This window comes from Ambystoma mexicanum, chromosome 5q, assembly GCF_040938575.1.
Source record: "Ambystoma mexicanum isolate Mex_15411 chromosome 5q, UKY_AmexF1_1, whole genome shotgun sequence".
NCBI lineage: Eukaryota > Metazoa > Chordata > Amphibia > Caudata > Ambystomatidae > Ambystoma > Ambystoma mexicanum.
In genome coordinates this window covers 482,688,164-482,714,127 of record NC_090933.1, presented here as the reverse complement: position 1 = coordinate 482,714,127, position 25,964 = coordinate 482,688,164, and positions in this window count along the sequence as shown.

Genomic DNA, 25,964 nt, shown 5'->3' with positions numbered 1-25,964 from the left:
AATATTGGTTTGCACATACTTATATTTGCGCTGTTGCGAGAAAGATGCAATCTATTGTGTGTTGAAAATTCTTGAATCCGCTGGGCGATTGGAAATCACATCGGTGTGGTAAAGAGAAAGGGAGAAAGTACACTAATAAGTTTCATTAGTTTGGCTATCCGGTCACGTGCGCATTCGTAGCCCCTGATAGGCTGTGTCAGGGATGTGCACGAAAGACCTTTCTTAACAGCGTTTAAGCATGAATGCCATGGACGGAGCCGCGCACGGCAAGAGCGTACATCTGTTTAAGCATTGGCGTGAGGCTAGCTCGTGCATCTTAGCATTGTGTGCGGCTCTAGTAGGCGGCCATGTTGGGTGTATGAAATGGCTGAGTGTTAATAACTGAAATTGCATTTATAACACGTGAAGGTGGCCAGCGATATTACGGCCCACTGGGGTCAATATCATTAAAAAAGACGCTAGCATGAGGGAAACCCTCAAAAGAATTGTTGGAATAGTATGAATAAGGAAGCATACTCTGGGGCCACTCATTAAAATGCAGAGGGGGGTATCAAGGGAGAAATTAAGAACAAGGGTAATAATTGTCAAGGTTGGCTTACAAAGTCAAATAATTAGAGTGGTGATTTACTCAAATCGGCGTGATTACTTGTACCTTCTCGTTAGACATGGCTGTCAAGAGGGGGACTGGTGGGGGGTGGTCTGTGCTTCTGCTCTCTATGGTAGAGGGGAGGCACAGAGGACCCCAGCCTAGATTCTCTATTCGGTAGCTATGGTCGAGCAATCAAGGCCTAGCTTCTCAGGAGGTGATGCAGGCTGGTTCTTAAGTACAGTGTAGTCCCCAAGCCCCCACAAAGGAATGTCCACACACTGTATTGGTTAGAACACAGTCTTTATATAATCAATATTCAAGGTTATGTACACTTATCATAATAACTCACTTTGTACTTAGGAAAATCAACAATGGCAAATATATACAATTCTAAAGTGGTACCACCCTTTGTATTAGATCTCATTAAAGTGCATCAACAATACTGTAACAATGTCACACAGATCAATAGAGTGAAACCAGCAATAGAGAGAGGAGAGAAAATAAGATGGTTGAGCAATAGGCAGAATGCTGGCCCCTACCACTAGACACAGTTCTGTGTGTAGATCCCCCCACCTGGGCAACCTGTAAAATAAAGATATAGCACAAGCCCAGTCCATATATTGTTCTGCAAGTCTTATTCCCTCCTATAATGTTTTTACCCCCCCAATGTACCTGGTGGAGTTGAGTTCTTCGAAGAGGCGTCGACAGATCCTTCTTGAGCGACCCCCTTTCAAGCGGGAGTCACGGATCGTCGAGAGGCGTCGAGAAGCGTCGAGGAACTCGGCGTTCGGCGGCGTGGAATCGACGGCCCTTCTTGAATGCCTTCCCTTTCAAGCGGGAGACACAGGGCGTCGAACGTCCGTCGAGGAACTCTGCGTTCGGCGTCGGGGAATCGACGGCCCTTCTTGAATGCCTTCCCTTTCAAGCGGGAGACACAGGGCGTCGAGCGTCCGACAACAAACAGGGTAGAATGGCGTCGATGAGGCGGTAGCTTCGATCCAAGCGGTGCTCGTCGACGACGGAGCGTTGGCGTCCTGCAAGGCAGAGGCGTGCGGGGCACCTCAACGACAATTGTTCTGGACCGCAAAGATTGTGGAGATGGGGGCCCAGCAAAGGCGTCGAGTCGTTCGAGGCTTTGTGGTCTTTGGGTGGCAGGAAACCCACCGGCAGGTCTCTCCTCGGCGCGTTGGTCGTCCTCGACTTTCTCCGGCAGGATAAAGCGGTCGACGGTGCGTACGAGGGAGTCCTTCGATTCAAATGTTCTTAGGCAAGGAGTGGACGGCTCCGGTCGTCGGCGGCACGGCGTCAAGTGGTTCCCACGGCTGGGCAACACAACTTCGATGGGCCTCCAGCGGTTACACAAACCTGCGAACCCTGGTCGACGGCAATGGACTTCGACGGTGGCGATGTCCGGGTGCTTCACTTCGACCTCCTCGGCGGTCCCGTCTAGGGTCGGCAGCCTTTCGAGGGTCTGTCTTCCAGGGCGCTTCGGCGAAGATGGAGCGGTGCTCGATGGTCCCTCGGAGCACGGGAAGAGGGCGCCTTACCAGGTCCTGTCTCGGGTCAGTCTTCGACGATTTCGGCAGCCTTCGGATCGGTCGAAGCAAATGCAGCAGCAAGTCTTCTTCTTCCAGCTGGACGTCGAGGATCAGCAGTTACAGTTACTCTTAGAGAGGAGACTCAGCTCCAGAACGCTTCTGAACAATTACCAGTGGTGAGAGGTCCCCAGATATACTATTCTGTCTCTCATCCACACTGCTGGCACACACTCAGCAGCCAATCATACAGAAGGGCATTCATGCAGTCAGTCAGCCAAACAGGCACACAGTGCATTCAGGCCACACTCCTCCCTTTCAGACACTCACAACAAGGAATGTGGATTGGGACAAGTACCCAGCCATTCAACACTACACACTGCATTCAGGCCAGTTTCGGGCAGGGCTGTCTCAGTCTTTGTCTCTCATGCCAGAAACCAGACAACCACAACAAGGAGTGTATATTGGTCACACACTCCATTCACCCAGGTCCCACCCACAGGAGGTACCCACAACATACAGTCACTGGGAAGGCTCCAGTCAGTCTAGCTGGGCCTTCACAACAACACCATATATGGAACTTCCACCCAACAGCGAGTCAGGGGGAAGGGACAGAGTCAGGGCTTCCCAGGACTTTGGGAAACAAGGTAACAGGCAATAGAAAGCAAGAGGCCACAGGGGCCATCTTGTTTCCTATCAGGAATCAACTGATCCCAATGGCAGGGCCTGGGTATCCCAAAATGGAGGACACCCAGAGCACCTGTCAAATTCAGCATGGAGCTGCCACCAGCCCATACCCTGCTCTGTGGGCCACCCACAGGTGCCCAAAAACATACACTAGGGGCGCAGGGTTGTACCCCTACCCATGGGTGCCATAAGGGTATCCCATGGGTCTGTTCACCAAACCAAAAGAGAGAGCTGCACTGCCAGGAGTCCCACATGGACTCCTGGGCAGAAAACACGACAGAACACACGATAAAAAGCAGTAAAGGACAAGGATTCAGAGGCCCTGTCCCTCTGATGCATTTCCAGCATCACAATGGCGAGCCAAGAAAATCTTCGGCTGGCACCGTCAGTATACAAATATTTAAATACAAGGGCTAACTTCCGTGCATCCGTAAAAGGCAACATGAATCTCCAGTCGTAGATGAGATCCATCTATTATCAAAGTAATAAAGTTCTAATTCATAAATTCAGATACACATCACATATAACACATCTACTGTACATTGCTTCACAAATACAGATCATTTGTGGTCTGTGTTGAGTCCATGTGCCACAGTGCAATATTGGCATATAAGGCAGGCTTCCAATTGCCTAAGCTTGAGAACAAGGGTGCCACCTCGCTGTGGAAGAGAGACTTTCGCCATACCCACAAATCTAATTAGTGCTTTGTTATCCATTTGGTGAGATTTTTGCCAGTGGGTGGCCAAGGGATGTCTAGAATCCTGGCTTGAAATGGTGGACAGATGTTCCCGTATTCTAATCTTTAAAGGCTGAATTGTGCTGCCAGTATAGCACTGTCCACATATGCACACAATGCAGTACACACAGAATTAAGTGTTGCAGTTAATAAAAGAATTGACATTGTATGTTCCTAATTTGCCAACATCAACTTTACTAGTTTCAAATGCATGGGCACACATTGTACAGCCCCCACTTGTATAGAAGCTGTTGTTAGAGGCATGCTGAAGCCAAGTATGTTTGGCTTGTGGTTTGGACATGAATGAGGGGCAAAGTATATTCTTAAGGGTTCCTGCTTTGTTGTAAATAAAGTTGGGAGCAGGGTCCAACCATGTTGTGATATCTCTGTCTAAATGAAGTAAATGCCAGTGCCTTTTGACAACTCTGTATATGCTTGAGCTATCTGCATTGAAGTGTGTAATGAATTTAAGTTTGTTACTATGTGTTGTGTTTATTCGTGGTTTGGGAGTGAGCAAATCCACACTCCTGATGCTTGTGGTGGCCTGTTCGGCCTTGCTTAAAGTCTGATGGTCATAACCTCTTGCCAAAAATCTTTGTCGTATCAAATGACATTCTTGTTTAAAGTCATCAGTGTTTGAGCAGTTTCTTCTCGCCTTTATAAATTCGCCCTTTGGTATGTTAGAAATTACCACTTTTTTTGTGACACTGGTAGCGTGTAGGACAGCATTGACTGAGGTAGACTTGCAAAATGTCCTTGTTTCAAAGCACTGTTCTGATAGACTGATTGTTAGGTCGAGAAAGTTAATACAGGAGTTGCTATATGTGTGTGTTAATTTTATCCCCCAGTCATTAGTGTTGAGATATATCACAAATTCGTTAAGGCAATCCACTGACCCATTCCATACCATAATCACGTCATCGTTATATCACTTCCACACATAGATATGTTGCAAAAAATTATCATTAGCAAATGGCTCCGCATATTAATTTTGCCAGATTTTGAAGATCCGGCAGACAGTGATCTAGCCTCAGAAAGGGAGGCAAACTTGACAACCAGTTCGAATAATATCCTCAAACTCCTTATTGAACATGCCAGACGTGAATATGCACGTATTGTAACTCAAATTGATACCTTAAAACAAGAGATAGAGCTTTTTGATGCCCCAAGTGCAACAATTGATACAAACTTTATAACTCTATATCCCTTATTATGCAGACATCAGGATGAAGTGAAACTTCGCAAATCTAGCAAATTCTCACGAGATGACACAGATTACCGGGATAACAGGATATACACCTATCAACCAAAGTATGACAAAGTATCTAGATCAAGAAGCAGTAGTCAAGCATCCTCAATGGCAAGCTCAGAAGTCAATAGTGATAGTGAGAGACCTAGTACCGGTCAGGACCAAGCTAGTATGGAAGTTAACCACTGACACTTTGAGATCTGACGATTCTGAGGGTCAATCAGGTGAACGGGAAGCAACTGCTGAACCATCACCTCTTTTTAGAACAGATACGTCGTTACAAAAAAGGAAATCGCCAAGCGGCTCTAGCGACTTTGAAAAAAGTAAGATTCTAAATCCCTGTGGCGACAAATACTACAACCACGACCCAAACAAAGGGGCACAAGGAGTGGCCAATGTGGCCGGCGGAAACGCCCCTCCAATATTACACAGAGTAACAAAAGCATCATACCAACAAATCTTAAGGAACCAGAAGAGATAAACCTGATTCATAATCTGAGCACATATCCACTCTTTACAACTGTGCAAACCCATTGAAAAATGCATTGTAAATCAGGTCCATAGTGTTTCTAGTACATCACACTTAGTTCGACTCAATAAATACCTTCTGTACTGGATCACTTATTTTTGGCATATCTCGGGTTTAATTGTTCACGGTGAAATAGTTAAAAATAAAACTACAGAATAAATACAGTAAGTGCCAGTTCAACGCATCATCCGCAGACATGACCCAGATTTCAATCTGATGTGATTGGAAAGACGCGTCCTTTAAAACTGTGTACAATACTTCAACATAACAGATTCCTTCTCATGTTTTCTCAGAACCTTTCAGCGCTATGAATGTGAACCACACATTATGAATTCTGTTTCTCAAACCGCCAGGAGGCAGCAGGCTATAAAAATGCTACTAAACTTGTGAAAATCAACCAGATGTTGAACACTACAAAGCAGACTACTGGAAAAGTACTGTGAGATCTGATGCAAGATTAATGAACGAGCAAGAGAACCGTTTCAAAATGTACTGTGACCTCGACATTCAGTAATGTGTCTTCATTTGGGTACAGAAAACGGCATTTTATTTGTCAGGCCGCTGCATTGTCATCTGATCGTTTCATAATGTGCTATTTTCTAGGCTTCGAAGAGAAGTCGCCATCATAAAATGGAGCCTTTTAGTTTAAGGGTTGTGGTTGGTTCAAAATGAATGAGACAATGCAAATCCAATAACCGAGCAAATAGCGATGAGGTTCTGTGGGGTTAGGTTGAAGGCGAGTTGGCCCTGTTAATAGGCAGAATGAAGGGAGTCAGCATGTTATTGAAGGACAATCGCTTGCACGGGCCATTGTTAAGTGTCAAATGAAATGTGAGCAGACGCTTTAAAAAACAAAAATAAAGGTTACAAAACAGAAAACATGACAACAAGTGTACCGAATATACGTAAATGTCACCACATGCTTAAGGCAATGGTTAGTTTGCTGTACTCCAGAATGTAATGGCACAGGTCCACCTACCGTACACAGATGGATCCAAGTCAGCAGGCTTGACAGTTACCTTGCATTCCCATACAGTGTAGTCCTTATTAAAATATGATTCTGATATTTAACAGATTTAGAAATTTTAGAAAATGTGAGCTCATCTTGCGCCCATATCAAAGAAACAAAGAATGCTCTGAAAACAGATAATACAGATGTCTCTCTACTCCATTCGGATCTACGTGATTACTGTGTGACGTGAAATTCTGAATCCAAAAATGTCGAATTCGAAAAATCGCGCTACGCAGTGATCCCATAGATCACCTCCCATAGATCACCTTCTTGAGCAACCCTTTCCCCCTTACATTCGGCAGCAGGAGCACACCCTCTATCCCTGCAACGTCAGCTCCCTCTCACTAACATGGCTCGGAGCTGGCAGCACAGGGTCCTTTCTTCTGCTTTTCGGTCCTTCTTTTTTTTAACTTTATTGTCCTCGCTTTCATTCTCATCATGGAAGCAGAGGACACCCCTGCAACCCATGAAGCCCATAATGTCAAGCAGGGAGCCTGGGGGACACCGCCACAATTATTGCTTAAATTGTTCGACATAATGGGCTTTGTTTTTTTTCCATTGCCGAATGTACTTGAAACGCCCGTTCACCTTTTTCCCCCGACATTTTCGGGATATACGCTCCATTCATTAAGGAGGCAGTGGAAATGAGGAAGTTTTGTTGCACGGAATAGGAAATGAATACCAGTGCTTAAAACAACCCAAGTGCCTAGGATCAGGTAGACACTCAAGAATCGAATGCTAATCTGCAAAGAGCACATGTCAGGACCTGAACCATCTAAAAGTATTCACCCTGACATAAGCTCCCATAGGTTCTGCAACCTCTCTGAAGAAATTCCATGGAGCAACTATGGGAACGCTCTGAGCGCAGCGTCATGTTCATAACTTCACCATCAGCATTAATAACATGTGCCTGTGGGACACTGATATGTTGGCACTATGCTAGATCTTCCATGAAAATAACATCTATTACAGTGAGCAGATGTCAGGGACTCAAATGACAGCAGAACTACTTTACAGTGCAGTATGAAACTGGCAAGGCACTCATGCAATACAAAGTATGCACCATATTCTCAAAACCTGTTTTGGTGGAAATTAGATGTTTTTCTAAATGCTAGACATGAGGGTCAGCTTCCTGTTCTTTTTGAAACAAGCGCAGGCAGAGGCAAAGGGTAATTTCTGATTTGATGATTTTTTTTTCTTAAGTGTGACAGCCTCGGTTTACATTTCCATCCCTCAAACAAGGCAGTTCACTCAGTCTGGCCCTTTAACCGCTATCCACTCCTCCAATCTTCTATCACCAACTCAGAGATTCCATTCAGACTATTTCTGGGACACCAGTGACTGGTAACACTGCTGAAGCCCTTCCTAAAGTTCTTTCCTTCTCCAGTGGATAGTATCTCGCGCTGGAGTACTTGAGTTTACAGGTATTGTTGCATAATTATATCTTCACACAGAGACATAACCAGACCTTCAAACAATGTTAAAGGTTAACAAGTGTGCACAAGACTCTGGCATGAACGTTGTAAATAACATCTACTTCTCTGGCCAGCCCTGGAGAGATTATTCATCTATATGGACTACATCTAATAATGCCTGATATAATTTCATATTTGATCAATATTAACTTCTTGATACTTGACTATATAATGAACATAATAAAATGGATAAAGTCGAGATCAAAGTATGCCAAAAACTAGGAGCCACTCTACTATTTGCTAGTGACCACAGTGGACACTCTTTTTAATCAAGTTTACAAATTAAAAAATGTGTAACCATACCCATTTAGTGTTACTGCACTTGCACTGTCCGGAAGTATGGGACGCTCAAAACTCGAATGAAATAAAAAACAGGAAGGATTCTTTCTAAAAGCTATTATTAAACGCCCCAAAAGTACTCGTGTTGAATACATCCTTGCAGAAACAGGCCTTATTAACATTTTTGGTCTGCTCAAAATAAGACGCATGACACTTTACTGAAAACTGATGAATAGTTGTGAGAACACCCTATTAAATTTAACACCTGTGCAAACAGCTGTGACTGGATTTGGTAGCTCTTGTCTGACGATGCTGGTTGACGAGGATTACGAGTGGTGTGCCCATCTTGCAGTCATTCCTGTCTGCATTTCTTACCTATGCTTTCTGCGGGAGATTACACGTGCTTTCTACTCCCTGGATCTAGCAACCAAATCACAAGTGAAGAGTACTTACTACAACTTGGCAAGCATGAAACACACCACGGCTACACACCATGGCTATTCGGTCAATTTTCCAAATAATAAGATTGTTAACGAGTACATAAAATTCAAATTTAACGTAGTCAACACTCTTTAGGTAATGGTCTCAAGGAGGGGAGTAGATTAGAACATACAGACTGTGGTGGCAGGAAGATTGAGAACAGAACAGATCTGATGCTGGACTGTGAAAGTTTGGACGGCTTTAGGAGGAGGATTCTAAGGGTGGCAGGCAATTTTGATACTAGCCTTGCATATTTAGACAGCAAATGGGAAACATAATACAGTGAACATTATTTTGTGAGTATGTACTACATGACTAAAATGTGACATACTATCAAGGACATATTGGATATATTCACTTTTTAAAATGGTACCAATAACATTCAGAAGTTTAAATATTTTTGTTGCAATATGGTATTAATATTACAATTTTTTAATATGGTTTTATATGATGTATTTGCACAAATTGCTGTTATGATTTGTTTACTGCTATATGTATAGAAATCCTAATAAGTCGATGAATACTAAACAGATAACTATATAATGAAAATAAAAAAATGTTGGCAACAGGTCATGATCTAATGAATGCAAAAATATTTCGAATGTAATTGAAGACATAATGAACATTACAGAAATATTGAATGATGCTGAAATCAACTGTGACTCACCAAAATGGAATGTATCAACAGCCGGCAATCAAACTACGCAGGCAAGAACTACAGGTACAGACAGATGTATCAAACGCTGAAATGCACTTTCATAATTAAATCTAGGCTCTGGTCTGCCTCAAAGCCCTCATACAACCGGCAGAAACCAGATTCAACAATTATCTGGCTCAATGATATATATGTCAAACAACATCTGCTTGTTATGTGAAGACCTCATGAAATGCATTGAACACCCCTGAAAATCTAATTCTACTCCTGATCAGAGTTATGCTAACACATATGTAATTCCATTGATGCTTTGAAGTGCTCCCACATTCTAAGCAGATGACACATTCACACCACAACCCTTCTGCTAGCCCCCAAAGAGCACATCTTCACCCCATTTATTAAGCTAAACTTAGGGACTTTCGAGATGGCACAACTATACCACCCTTACTCCGTTAAATAAAACAATAACCATTTAAGCTCAATCTCCATACAGGTCTAATCTTGTCATCAAAGACTTCTTCATCAGTGCAAGACAATCCTCTCTAAATGTCACTAACCTCTACGACACTATCATGGACTGTAACCTCTACCTGCTTTGGGTCCACAGATATGTATAACAAACTTCCATTTCCCTAGTTTTACCTCCATCGCCCCACCTTGATAATACAACCACCACAGAAACAGTAGATAAGGAAATGGTGGTGGTGTTTCAATCATCTTTAAGTCCTCACTTCCAATTGTGCATAGGAGACAGCGCTGCCAATTTGTGTTGAAATATTTTCCATTACCCTCCCCCTTCTCATCAATCTCCACACATGTATCAACCCAAACGGTGGGGACCATCTCATCGCAGCTGTTTTTCTGCATTTGTTCATGAAATCCTTAAGGGGTGTGGCATTACGGTATATTTTCAAAAATATATTATGGGTCGTTGAGGAAGAGGTGGGGGAATGAGTTGTACTAGATCCCACCAAACCTTCTACAAGATACAAGACTGCTACCATTTTCGGTCTTTCAAAATACTGCTTCTTCAATGTTCCTCCCTCCTAAACACACTCTTGGTTCATTCTAACAACATGTTTTGGGTTGGAAACTTTAAGCTAGCAGCCTGATTTTTAAGATTCCCACTACAGTGCTATCCCTCAGGAGAGGGAACTACCACACCACCAGTATGCAAAAAGAAATCCCTATCAACATCCTAACCATCCACCTAATATAATCTGGTGTGAGCACAACCTGCTCGCCTTCAAACTGCCCCTTTCCCCACCATAAAGAAACAACACTAACATCAACTGTATGCTCCTCCTCAAGTGCCACACCTACCTATCAACTCTAGGACTCATAGGATCCACTTTCACCTAGGCAGTGGAAATAGGATTACCAAAAAAACACATAATGGATATAAAGATTCCAACAACCAGCAAATAAAAGTGTTGCCACAAAATGGCACCAAACCCACAGATCTTTACTGCAAAACAGTAACACAGCAATAAAATCGTGTATGGTTACCTACTATAAATATTTCAATGTCAACAAAAATGAAGCATTAAACAACCATGCACACTTAAAAAAAAAATATCAGTTTAGTATTGCTCCACTTTCTCATCCAGGAATTCTCTGGTTTCCTGGTCATGTTCTTCTCTGAAAAGTAGTTAAATTGTGAGCAATGTGCAATTTGTCTACAGTCTGTGACAAACCCACCACATCTTCAACCACTAATGCCACTCTATTGAACTTTAACATCCCCTAACCAATGCATTCAACAGTGCCCTCCTTTTGTTAGCATGTTGATCTCCTAAAGTGCACTTTGAACAACCCATTGTTCAAAGAAAGCTCCTCTAAATGATAAAAGAGCTAAACAACTACTGAAAATATCTAATTTCCTGGTTAGCCAAAAAACACGAGGAAAGTATTGAGAACCCAGCATAAGCAAAATGTGGAAAACCATATCTATCTATCTATTGATCTATCTATCTATCGGTCTATCGGTCTATCGATCTATCAATCTATCAATCTGTCCCAAAATGAACACTATGGGAATTTGTTCTTCCAGTGTCCCAGTTACAGTAATTACATGAAATGTGGTCTACTTAACTCTTGGCCACTTCTTGCTGCTCTTCATGATGTATTGCTCTTCCCCTACTCCAGCCTCTATCACCAAATCATCCACAGAACCCACCCCTCCCTGTTTGGGCTTCTGCCCTTGGAGATTTTGTAATTCTAACAGCATAAACTTATTTTCAATATTCTACATCTCACAGTTCTTGGCTATTGAAACTAGCTCGGACAATGGTTTATTCTGCCACCCTATACAAATGGTCTTTAATTGTGCTGGTAACCTGGGCTTGAGACCAACAAAGAATTCATTAGCAATTGACTCTTGAGCAGGCTAATCAGGTTTGGTGATACTTCGAATACAAGTGATTTGCTCGCGGCTGAAACTACCGTGGGCAAAACATTCACATGAGAAAGGTGCAAACTACCAAAAGTTTGCACCTTTCTCATGCGAACACACATACATTATCACACCCACACACACAACACACCCATAACACCCCCCACCCACACCCTCAGCACACGCCCACCCACACCCCCATCATAAACAAACTGCACTTACCTTCATCTTCACGCTGGGTTCCTGCAATGCCGGTTCCCTTTCACTTCCGTGATGGGGAACTGGCGCTGCAGGGTCCTTTTCTTTTCTTTTTTTTTTTTAACGGAAGGCTGCAGGGGTGTCCCCTGCAGCCCCTGCTCACTAAACCATAAAGTATAGTGAGTGGGGCAGTACGGGGGACACCCCCGCAGCCCCGTTTTTTTTTTTTTTTTAAATGGTAGGCTGCGGGTTGTCCCCCGCATCTCCCTCTCACTATACCATAGGTCAATTAAACCTGTTGCAAAAAATATATATATGCGTTAAATCCCAAAATGGACAAGTATTCACCAGGGTTAAATCCCATCTGCTGCAAATCCCAAAGATGAACAAGTATTAACAGGGTAAGATATATATTTTTTTGCAACAGGTTTAATTGGCCAGGACCTGGAGTGCACGCCTCGCCCGCCTTCATTTTTTCACTTAATGCTATGGGAGTCCCGGGCTCCAGAGGCAGCGGCACCGGGGTTACTGTACCCCACATTAGAGAATAATAAAGCTGGTTCTCTCCCCTCCCCCAAACTTGGGAAGGACTTGTGCTTTTGGAGGGGAGTCGGTCCCTGGTCACCTGAACTGAAAACCCTTTTTCACTACAGTTACCAGAATCCTTTGAGTCTAATCAGTAACACCCGTTAAAGAAACACAGCCTCCCTGATGATTATTTGAGATAAGAAAGTGCTTGGAGGAGAACAACCACAGACAACAGAACTGCAGCTGATTGGATCTAACCCTGTTAATACTGAGCAACTGAATTGCAGCAGAAGGGATCTAACCCTGTTAATACTTGTTCATTTTTGGGATTTGCAGCAGATGGGATTTAACCCTGGTGAATACTTGTCCATTTTGGGATTTACCCAGATATATATTTTTTGCAACAGGTTTAATTGAGCAGGACCTGGAGTGCGTGCTTCGCCCTCCTTCATTTTTTCATTTTTATTCATTGACTTCCAAGACAAGGATATACAGCATCCTACACATAACAGAAACTGACTGCTCCATACTGGCCCTCCTTCCAGAACTTTCACCTTAATACGTCACTGGTCACCTGAAAGAAACAAAACCTAAGAACATTCTAGAACCATCACTAGGTATTCAGGCACACTCATACCACCCCCTGCCAAAAACAATTAACTTGTTCATTAAGTTTCAGTCTCTTTATGGTCTACTTCCGGTAACCACATGATATGGCGATATCCGGTCCGCTGATTCTCACCAAGGGACATTAGACATCCACCCCCAGGAAAACTTCTGATCGCATATGGGCAGTCCTATTGTTCATTCTGGTTTACGCTGGTCTAGGCTAACACCTGATTGCCATCAACCTTGGGACACCTCCTTGCTGACCAGCACTTTTCAGTTCCTTATAGAGTGCATGACCAATCAGGTCTATGGTTAAACAGTAAAATGGGATCTGCAAATATCTAAACATCTGCTGCCATTACAGCTTAATTGCAAGGGGGATTTGCTGTGATTCTATACTGGTGTTCCAACTTTATTCCATGTAACATTATTTTGTATTTATTGATGGATTTACCAGCTTTTTCCTCTTCACTATTTATCCCAAATTGAACAACATGCAATGGAATCTGTAGCTGTCTTCTCAAAGGGTATTCCACAGTTTGGCCACAAACACTTAAAACAAACTTTGTATAACAAGTGAAATAGTGAGTGTAAGTGATAGGTTTCTCTTATTTAAGTGAGGCTATGCTGTATACATAAAAGAGTGGCCCATGGAAAAACTAATTGACAAGCACTAATAATGGAATAGCATTGCGGTCTTTATCTAGAGGCCTTTTTGGGACTGAGATATGTATTGAATTGAGAACATTGGTGACAATCTTAGCCAACGGGTTCTGAAGTTCTTGGAGGCACTTCAGCACTTGTTTAGATGAACTGACGAGAGAATAATATAGCATAACTGGCTTAGTTGCAAAGCACACTGTACATGTCCTTCTGTTAAATAAAAGACCTGTACTGCTACTCCACTCAATTGTTCTCATTGTATTGATTCAGAAAGATGAAGCGCCCTCGGTGGACCTGCCAGTATTTAAATCTGTGAGTATTAGGTCAAATGCAGATTTCTGTAGTGGATGCATTAGTTTGCAAGCTACAAACCCAGCTTTTATACAGACTTAAGGTACAGATTGTGGGTTCCACTATTAGTATACTTAATATGCAATACCAAAGTGTTATAATGATTACAAGTAAGTAAACACATTTCAAATCCACTGCTCAAAAAGAATTACCATCTTTTGAGGAGTGAACCTCTGGTCTCCCAGAAGATCAAAAAAGCATTTGAATAAAGTCAACATAGTCTTACAGGATACTTCTCTGGTCAATATTTAGATAATGCAGGGGCTTAACATAAATGGAAATCGGGATCGTAAAGAAAGAAACTCAGAGGTATTGTGTGCTAAATAAATGTGCCATTGGATTCAAAGCTGTCTATCTTAATTCTAAAGTATCATTCACAGAAAGGACTGGATCCATTTTGCACCAGCTCCAACATCTCACAACCTCCCTTATTCTACTGAGAGTGGGATCATTCAGGATATCAACAACAGCGGGCAGACACACCATGACCTGTATTTTGTAAATGTACAGAGCAATCTAGAGCCTTTATCAGGGACGTCATTTAGGGGTCGCCAGAGGTTGCAACTGTGACCTCTGAGGTCTCCCTTGCAACCTCTGTGGAATCCCTTGCGACCTCTAAAAAAAAAGAAAAATATACGGTTTTTCTGGGTTTTTTTTATAATGCAAGCTCCTGGGCTGTGGCCAGCACCATGTGGCTCTTTACTTCTGGAGTGGCTGGCTTTCTTGTTCAGGCCCTTTAAAAAAAGAAGAAAAATAAGAACAGGAGTGCCACAAGACTAACACTTTCAGCACTGACCCTAAATAAGAAAGAATAGGAATACCAAATAATGTGTCTTTCTAGAATTCTATACAATAATTGCTAGACTCATTAAAGGTTTATTCCTGGCACACTTCAGGGGGTGAGTCACTGATTTAGTCTGTTCTTAAACGCCTCAACTCAGCCTTTCATCCTTCTGAGTTCGATAAATAAGTACCAACACAGGTTGGGTGATATTGGGTGTATATTTGTTTTTCCTATATAAAGCGCTTTAGCGTAAGTGCTATATAATAACACATCATTATCATTTGGTAATGGATGTCTGCTTGCATTCACAGTAATTTGGTAATATGGGCCTATACACACTGATCTTAACGATACATATGGCGATCCATTCTTGTATGAAATGTACATCACATTATAGTGATATCATAACCATATTTTTTGTGGTGTACAATGCTATGTGATGCCACTTCCTGTTTTGTCAACAGGTGAAAGGTCATGTTCCATCGCTACTCGTGATGTCACTTAGGGGTGGGGTCAAATGACATCACTTCCTGTGATGTCATCAGGGGTCAAGGGTCGTGTGATGTCACTTCCGCTACCCCTAGCATTTTGGTGAAATGACGTCCCTGGCCTTTATAGGTACTAAAAAATAGAAATGACTGTTAATGACCCACTATCATGTGGTGTTATCACCATAATGGGTCCACATAAAGATTGCCCAATGTCACAATGTCTCAGCTATATTTGTACAGAACCCCATGAACCACTGTTTGGCTATAGCAACGATATTTGGCCACTTATTATTTTATTTTATTTTTATTATCTACAAGAGAACAATTACATTCTGATGATCAATGGGCCCTCAATTTCAATATAGAAGGTACACTTCTGACAATGAATACACTTATTGTGAACTTTGGCTCACGTTTGAGATTATTCCTCAAACCATAAAAAATGCAAACATAAATTATATGTCTACATTTGTCGTATATGAAGTAAAAACGTAAATGGGGCACTGATGACTTCAGCTTTTTAAACTGCTTAACAAAATCAATACAGGAAAGACAACAGTTAAACCAAATGTTGTTGACTCATACCAGGAGGGTGCGGTAAAAAATGGGTGTTCCTGTCAATAAACCTATTTTCCAGAGAAGAAAATCTGATTGTTCAAGGATCCTAACTTACTACGAACAGTTATAATTATTAGAATTATGTTGAACAAAAAAGCTCTGCTTGAAAAGTTTTAGGTAGACAAAGCCCTCAAAGAGTGTCCTTCGGTATGAGTTTGGCAAAAATGGTGAAAACAAGAGGTATTTTCCCGATTATGGGCTGGACAGCATAACTGCATGAAACATTCAAATTCCTATGGAATATCACATGCAGTAAATACCATCTGATTATGACGTCAAATGTCTCCTATATTTTCGCAAATCGTTACCGCTTGTGATTTTACATATCATTGTTCCTGTTGATAAAGAAAGAGTAAATGTGTCCTTCAATTGAGGATTAAATAGTGGAAACTACTGATGCAAAACCTCTCACGCCTATGCAATGCAATGCAATGCAATGCAATGGCCAAAAGGGTTACATAGACCGTTGTGAGCATTGAAGTATCGTGTGGTAGCAGTATGCTGCAGTACTGTAATACATCTATTTCCATCCTCAGAATCTGGGTGGAATGGGTGTATCAAGTCTTACAGAAATGTTGCATGAAGGATTTCTCTACATATGCACCTGTAAATGGCAACATGCACGTTTCTTAATATGAAGCAGACTCCCAGAATGACTGCTGGAGGTACCAATAATTACTGCATGCATTTCTTCTAGAAGACAATCAGCCTTACTCTTAATGAGGGCCATTTTTTGTTTTGTTTCCTTATTGCTCAATACATTTAAAGTCCCTGAACCAAGAACTGTGAGGTTTTACACCCCTAGTGAGAGCTTCTAAGGCACCAAAATAGGCACTTCAACGAAAAAGACATATTCACTTGCCTAAGTGACTTGGAAAGGACCCTTGAAGTTAAGGACGTTAGAAGGTGTGCATCGCTCATCAAGTGATGGTCGAGGAAACAAAGCAAAATAGATTTAAGTAACATAAACAAGGAGATCTGGAGACTCAACTCTACTTCTGTGGATGGTAGCTGGCCCTAGGGGAGTTGAAATGTGAGCACCCAGAGGCTGCAAGTGCACTTGTCCCTGTAAAAGCCATTGAGGGTTCTCTACATTGTCTTTTACTATACCGGATGTGAAAAGTAAACTGATGATTCAGAAATGTAATACATCGCCTGTCCCTGATCAAGTGCCTCTGGATTCCTTAGGGAACTCATCTGGCTGCAGTCATTTTCTCTTTCTTTAATGCAGAGATGCGATCTGAATTCTGAAAAGTGTGACAAAGTTTCTCTGACAAAATATCTACCACTCTCCCTGCTAGGCACAATAGGCAAAGCCTTTTAGGAACGTGAAGGTAAGCACTCATAATTTCAAATGTTCAAGTATAGTTATGGGGATCCTCTTAAAGTTTGACTTGTTGGATTCCATTGTTCACTTGGGAGGATAGGATCACATGGCCTCAGCAATGTATAAACTCCTGGCTTGTGGTACAGTGCGAAATACAAAAGTCCTGGAATCCTGGTCAGCGCGCCTTCCAGATGAGATGACTATAACAAGATGGGGGCCATTTGTAGAAATATTCCCTGGATGCCAATTAACACTGGGGAGAGGGCTTTGCAGATGAAATTAATAGGGTTTTTTGGACTCATGAAGGAATGTGCAAGCAAGGTTTGAGGCTTTCAGATGTCTGCTAGGGATGTGGCTGGTCGATAGGAACTTTGGAGCATATACTATGGGACTGCTATAGAGTAAAATAATTCTGGAGCAAAGTGATAAATGTGATGAATACTGTCCTTGGAGTGGACAGGGAGTATGACTTTGGAACTTTGATTTTGGGTGAGGACACAGACCTAGATGAACTGTCATACCAACAGGTGACTTGGATCTTGAGGTCTTCAATGGTTGCCAAAAGAATCAACTTATTGGGAATCAGCAGTCTTCCTACAAATGATATGTGGTTAAAAGAAATGTACTCTATTTGTAATATTGAGATGGTTGTATTGTGACAGCAAAGGAAAGGCAAACTTTTTGAAGATTTATGGGGAGTTTTTCTTGATTCAGAGTTGGAGTAATTTGCTGTTTGAAGATCTCTAGTGGAACCTAGAAGATACGTAATTTCCTGATGCTTTTAAGGAGAAGGAGGGTTTTTTTAATGTTATGTTTTTATTTCCTGGGTTTCATATTTCTTCTTTTTAATTGCATGACTTTGTTTGCTTATTGGCATTGTTTATGTGAAATGGTGATGTATTTGTTTATGCTAAGCCCAAAAATTGTTAATAAAAAATAGAAATTAAAAAATAAAAAGTATAGTTATAGCAGGGAAACAGCAGCTTAGAGCAAGCTCTTAGCCATGCTGTCTACGAAATATGTACATGTGGGAAGGGGTACGCAGCAGCTTCTGTTTGCAGATGATTCCGTGATCTTCTCCCTAAAAGGCTTGGACCTGCCAAACTAATGAAAGGCTTTGAGTCCTAGTTCCAATAAAGGGGCTCTACATTAACAACACACAACTAAAATCATGTGTTAAGTGTGCCCAGCTGGAAGCTGAAAGTTGGTAGAGTCATGTGAGCTTCTGCTGTAATATGTGGGGGGTCCTGATTCCCACATGTTGAAAAAAGCACCTGCTCCTTAAACAGACAGCAGGTAGTATCCTTGAGCTCAGTTGTATATTTGGGGGACATAAGATGTCCCCCTCGATGTCAGCATATTGAGTAAAATTAGCTATGGGCACTTTGTACTACAGAGAGCTATGGGGCTACTTTAACATCTCTTCCCTCAGGAATTTTGAAAATGATATTTTTCTTATCTCTTCTCAGGCTTTCAAAAGGTACTTCAATTTTACTTGCCCATCAAGACCTGGGTGTCAAGAACATTAGCAGCAAGCTGGGTCTTTAACCCTTCGGTGCAGAGACTCTGCCCCTCTGAGTAAGCAAAGGGTTGCCCTGTTTCTTTCACCTAACCAATCGGCTGGATCTTCTTGCAGTTTTCCATTACTGAGTGAAACCTGAGGATATTGCTCTTGCTGGAAGCAATAAGGAATAAGTATTGAGACATGAAAATATCACCTACTGGTGGCAGCATCCTATAAAGAAGGGCAGACAGACTATTGGTTAGAGGGATCTACCTAGTGGAAATCTGTCACCCTCATCTGCACACTATTTGCATGAGGTTCAGTATCGGTATTCTACCCCACAGAGTCGAAGTGACTAATTCAGAGTAGACAGTGCCAGACACGTGTATCCCTTGAGATAGGCTTAAGTGTGAACAATATATTTAGGGCCCAATTCATGTAATTTTTTGCACGGTTTCAAGTGACTTTGCACTGCGGAAAAGTGACTTTGCATTGCCGACATAACCCTGATTCATGCAACTGTGCAAAGTGTATTTTTGCAGTGCAAAGTCAGTACAAAGGCATACTTTGCACTGCAAAAATACACTTTGCACAGTTCCATGAATCAGGGTTTGCGTCTGCAGTGCAAACTCACGTTTCATCTATGCAAAGCCATGTTGAACCGTGCAAATAATTCAATGAATCGGGCGCTTAGGGCCAGATTCATGGAAAAGTGTGCATTCAGCCCACAAGGGCCACGTGTCGAGAATGACTCTGCGCAAGCCTGTGCACAGAATATAAAATACGTGCTCTGCATATTCATAGAATTGTTTGGGCAAAGTAACCGTATATGCAAGTTGCATTCAAACGCTCCATACACACACCCATGCAAAGCAAAAACAGCCAGAAACAGCTACCGGTGCGTGCTCCCCCGGGCGCAAATTCATGCACCCTTTAAACAGTCCTTTGGGGCCCCCGCAAGCAGGCCTGCATCTCAGGTCCCCTGTAACTGTTACCGGCACCCCAACAACATATGTACGATTTATCGTAACTCGGGTAAAACTCTGAAAATCTGCATGCAAACCTCCGTAAATCATCCCTCCACCCCGCTACACTGCATATGCGCACCCCTAAATTAGATCAGAACCCCGGCCGCTTACACGCACCCCTAAATCTGACACCCAGTCTTACCTCTGTGTGGTGAATCCTATGCGCAAGTGCCTGTACACCTGCCTTCAAGTGGCAAATAGTACGAGGGCTTTGCATGGCCATATTGTTACCGAGAGGTTGCACGGTTGGATCCATGAATACCTATCACTCCATGCAATAGTCGGTGTGTGATGTACTGCCTGCGGCCCATCCCTCATAACGCTGACATTTTCCCTTGTTCTTCCTTATTTTCCATATTCTGCCACCCCCTACCCTGTCCACTGCGCATATCACGTCCATGCTCTGCATGGGTGTCTCAGACAAGGCACTCGCCCTGCCGCAGTGTCATACCGAGCCTGCGAGAAGTTCACGCAAAGCACAAAAAAGTCCACTGCAGTCGATTCTATGAATCATCAAAGGTGATTTTGCACGCAGTTTGGTGCGCAAAGACCCGATTTTCCAAGCAGATAATTCCATGAATCGTGCCCTCAGAGTTTATATGCTTGCTTACAGAGATATTCGAAAGTGGACTATGCACACACTCCTGGCATCATACATCTCCTAAAGCCTTGGTTTTGGCCCATAGCATGGCCTGTCCTGCCTTCGTGTTTGCAGGGGCCAGTTATCTAAGGTCTAGATGAGCCAGAAAGAGGCATTTGTTTTCTTTGGCGCCTTAAGCTGTGGACTGCGAGCATTGTGAGCCATATTTACCCAAAAGTATGGTTCACATTTTCTCTTCCCACATTTTGAAGGGGCTGTGGTATTTATTTGTATAATTGCTAATATGATGTAGTGATCTTATTTCATTTAAAGTCAAAGAAATGGCAGGTCAGTCTGTGCTATGCCTGAGGGTCAAAAATATTTTATACCTGGATAAATAATCAATATGTTAAAAGGCTCCTGCGTGTTCAAGTGTGTAGTAGGCTATGCCCAGAGCATACTCATCCATACTCTAACAAAGCATACACACTGATAACTATGCGCACGCCCAACTAATATTCAAAGAAAAATAATGAATAATATTGGTATTACATGGGAACAGTGCACTTAAGCCCTTACCAATGGAAACGGAAAAGCAACAAAACAAATGTAAGCCCTAGCCAACACGTGTTTGAACCCTTTCAAGGTCTTTGTCAAGGTTTAAGAATGGCAAGTGTATCTTCTTTACATTTGTCGTTAACACACTGTTGATAACGCAGTTTAAACATGAGTATCTAGCAATCCATTAATGTAATTAACATTGATGAAAGTGAGTGTGAGAAAGAGAGAGAGAGAGAGAGAGAGAGAAATTAGTAAAAACTACATGTGAATACAACGTTCATTACTGATATATTCCTTGACTTAAAAGCAGTCAGTTCAAAACCAGAAAATCTGTGGCACGGATAAAAAAATAAAAATAAAAAAAAACACCAATTAACTTATACCAGTGAACTGATCGCAAATGACATTTCACTAGCACCATGGTGTGTTCCCTCAGCAGGAACATTAATGCTAAATCTAAAATATAGGTTATTATATATTAACAGTGAATAAGCAGGTCCCATTTATGCACAGGAAGAACATTAACCGATTGTGATAGACCTATAACTTCATTCTTGCCAAGGAAATTAAAGTGGTGCGCTGCTGCGCTCACCTGTCTGGTTATTAACTCATGCGCGTATAACGTAATTCCATGATAATCTCGCCACAATTTTAATCGAAAAGTGCATATGATAAAATATGGTAATTGCTGAATACAGGCTTCAGTAAAAATAAGAAAACAAAATGTTTATATAGACAAATACATAATGCCAAGAGTATGGATTCATCATTTTATCTAAGAATCATAGGATTATGCAGACGTGAACGCGTGAATGCGTCCACAAGATTTTTGGAAACAATAGCTGCAAAGCAACAAATCGTAGTGTCAATAATAAAAAATAATGCAGACAAATGAAAATAGCGTTCGCAACATGCGAAAGAAAGTAGTGGTTTTACTTCAATCTTACCTCCAGTTGAAATATTGGATGTCTAGTTAAAGAGCATCCATGCAGTGGTTGGCATACGGCGTGTTTCCACTGCGGTCGCCATGTTGTTTTGCTGATTAAATACTGCTAATGACGTTTGAAAGTCCCGCAAATATGATGCAAATATGATGTCAGTATTTCCAAGTGAACAAAAAGGCAGCATCGACGTCCGAACCCTTGTGAATAATATTTACCTTGTGACAAAATGTGCATTATAAAATGCGATAAAATGAAAGAGTTTATGAAGCTTTTAATTGCTGTATTTCTATCTAATGCTTGTTTAAACAGCTGTTTGTGCCGAGCATTGTGGACAGTGTCTACTTTTGAACCGTGACGTGATAAAAAGGCATCTCCTGCATTAAAGCGTGCTGAGACGGTGGTTGTCAAATTAAGAACGTGCTCTTTAGCAGAGGCTGCACGTTTTTACTACTAACACAATGGTAGTTCTTGACACATATCCAAACAGCAATAATCATAGAATTTGCCGGACAGTGCAATGGGCATGTTTGCTTCCAGCACTATGAATACCATGCATTAAAGTGAAACAATGTCGCTCTACTCAAATCCCGTTACGAGTTATGCAAATTAGGACCTTACACGTTTTGCAACAGTGATACCTAGTTTTAAGACATCCTCAAATAGAATAACATTAAGCATACAATCCTGCTTATGGTGGCATTACGGAACTACACACACACACACACACCGACAATGCTGGAATTTTGGACAAAGAACGGATACTGGGCAGCCCAAAATAGCATGCATTAACATGCATCAATGTCGCCCCACTCAAATGTTGTTATAGGTTACTCAAGTTAAAAACTCACGTGGTTTGGAGATGTAATACCTATCATTAACACATTCCAGAAAGAGAATTAAACTATGCATACTATCCTTCTACTAATGAGATTACAAAAATACCAACATATTGGCAGCTCTAGAATTATGAATGAAATCAGTTCAGTTGGACCAGGCATTGTACTTACTTATGCCCCCCATCTCTTGTATGCAGGTATGATGATATATGATGAATGTAAGGCCAGGATCCGATTGGATAATATGGGTACCCTGTCTGAATCTGTCTCTATAGCAAAAGGTGTAAGACAGGGCTGTGCCCTGGCACCTACCTTATATAATTTGTGTATGGCTGATTTTGGTGGTATCTTTGAAGAAAAAAAAGAATGCCTTCCCTAGAATAGGCTCACACAAAATTGGGTGGATCTGCTATGCAAAGGATATTATTATTTTTGGTAATACCTATAGTGGTATCTGTAATAGCGCTAGTGCCATTTGTGATTATGCTAAGAATAATGGCCTAGAAATCAATCTTAATAAAACTCAATTTATGGCGATGGGTCGAAATTGTTGTAAAAAACTAAATATTATATGCCCATTAGGACTGATAAAAAAAGTAAACTGCTTTAAGTATCTGGGCCATGAGGTATGTGGGCAGAGAGGAAAAATGAATCCAATGGTGCAACAGAGTAAAAGATCTACAGGCCGATTCATGGAATTAATGTGCGCTGAAAAATCCTGCGCAAGCATGCAAAACCGTGCGAATCGCAGTGCAAGTGCAAAAATCGCAGCAAAACCCAAGCACATCGATTCATTGAAGTCCGTGCGCGAGTAAAATCCGGGATGTGCGCTGAAAATCTGCGTGGCGCACGCCGACGCACAGGTCATCTAACGTCGTGCGCTGCGGCCACAGCGAAAGCGCACATAGCGCGGCGCACGTAACAAAAGTATGCGTTACACGGGGCGTGACACGTGGAATGGGGAACAACGCGTGAAAATGTGGGCATCACGGGGGAAGTACAGGATGCAAGTGCGCGGAACGCCCACACGCTCGCCTACAACACGTATTCATGGAATCAAATAGGGCAAACCAGCGCACCGACAAAGACGCGCACAGGCCTAAACACGTATGCCACACAAAGGCAGGCGGTAGCGTCCCTGTGCATGAAAAAAATGTGCACCAAAATGTGCGCTAACAAAAAGCACGTATATACAGCCCGGATGATTGTTCCATACTGTGGCCCTCTAGGACAAATGACGTGCAAAGGAGTACGCGACAAACAGAAACACCCGCTTTGTCAAAAATGGCGTGTGCGTGTATTGCGGGGGTGCGCGGGAAGTTTCACACGCGATTGGCCTTGGGCGAGCGGGGTGCGTGTAAATCTGGGGTTGCGGGAAGTTTCACAAGCGATAGGCCCTGTGCGAGTGGGGTGCGTGTATTCCTGGGGTTCGCGTGAAGTTTCACATGCGATTGGCCTGGGTGCGTGTAAATCTGGGGTGCGTGGGAAGTTTCACACGCGATTGGCCTTGGGCGAGCGGGGTACATGTATTTTGGGGGTGCACGGGAAGTTTCACACGCGACAGGCCCTGTGCGAGTGGGGTACGTGTATATCTGGGGTGCAGGGGAGTCCTACACGTGAATTGGCAGTGTGGGTCCTCCCAGGTGTTCCCTCTACACCCTCCACGGCCCCTGCAGGCAGCCCACACCACAGGGGACTACCCTGCACCCCTGGTCATGTCCCGCAGGCAGCCCATCCACCATGGGCATGCCCCCCTCCAAGCCACATGTCACCTTGCACTACTGATCACCAACGCATGACCCCCTCCACCCCCACCCCCAGCAGTGCAGGGCACCTGCCAGCAGGCCCCCACTCATGTCCCCTTGCACCCCCACCCCCCAGCAGTGCAGGGCATCTGCCAGCAGGCCCCCACTCATGTCCCACCCATGTCCCCTTGCACCCCAAGCCCCCAGCAGTGCAGGGCACCTGCCAGCAGGCCCCCACTCATGCCCCACTCATGTCCCCTTGCACCCCCACCCCCCAGCAGTACAGGGCACCTGCCAGCAGGCCCCCACTCATGCCCCACTCATGTCCCCTTGCACCCCCACCCCCCAGCACTGAGGGGCACCTGCTAGCAGGCCCCCACTCATGTCCCCTTGCACACCCACCCCCCAGCACTGAGGGGCACCTGCCAGCAGGCCCCCACTCATGTCCCACTCATGTCCCCTTGCACCCCCACCCCCAGCAGTGTAGGGCACCTGCCAGCAGGCCCCCACTCATGTCCCCTTGCACACCCACCCCACAGCACTGAGGGGCACCTGACAGCAGCCCCCCACTCATGTCCCCTTGCAACCCCACCCCCCAGCAGTGCAGGGCACCTGCCAGCAGGATCCCACACATGTCCCCTTGTACCCCCACCACCCAGCAGTGCAGGGCACCTGTCAGCAGGCCCCCACGCATGTCCCACTCATGTCCCCTTGCACACCCACCCCCCAGCACTGAGGGGCACCTGCCAGCAGGCCCCCACTCATGTCCCACTCATGTCCCCTTGCACCCCCACCCCCCAGCACTGAAGGGCACCTGCCAGCAGGCCCCCACTCATGTCCCCTTGCACACCCACCCCCCAGCACTGAGGGGCACCTTCCAGCAGGCCCCCACTCATGTCCCACTCATGTCACCTTGCACCCCCACCCCCAGCAGTGCAGGGCACCTGCCAGCAGGCCCCCACTCATGTCCCCTTGCACACCCACCCCACAGCACTGAGGGGCACCTGGCAGCAGGCCCCCACTCATGTCCCCTTGCACCCCCACCCCCCAGCAGTGCAGGTTACCTGCCAGCAGGCCCCCACACATGTCCCCTTGCACCCCCACCCCCCAGCAGTGCAGGGCACCTGTCAGCAGGCCCCCACACATGTCCCACTCATGTCCCCTTGCACCCCCACCCCCCAGCAGTGCAGGGCACCTCTCAGCAGGCCCGCACTCATGACCCTTGCACCCCCACCCCCCAGCAGTGCAGGGCACCTGCCAGCAGGCCCCCACTCATGTCCCACTCATGTCCCCTTGCACCCCCACCCCCAGCAGTGCAGGGCACCTGCGAGCAGGCCCCAACTCATGTCCCAATCATGTCCCCTTGCACCCCACCCCCCAGCACTGAGGGGCACCTGCCAGCAGGCCCCCACTCATGTCCCCTTGCACCCCCACCCACAGCAGTGCAGGGCACCTGCCAGCAGGCCCCCACTCATGTCCCCTTGCACCCCCACCCCCCAGCAGTGCAGGGCACCTGCCAGCAGGCCCCCACTCATGTCCCACTCATGTCCCCTTGCACCCCCACCTCCCAGCAGTG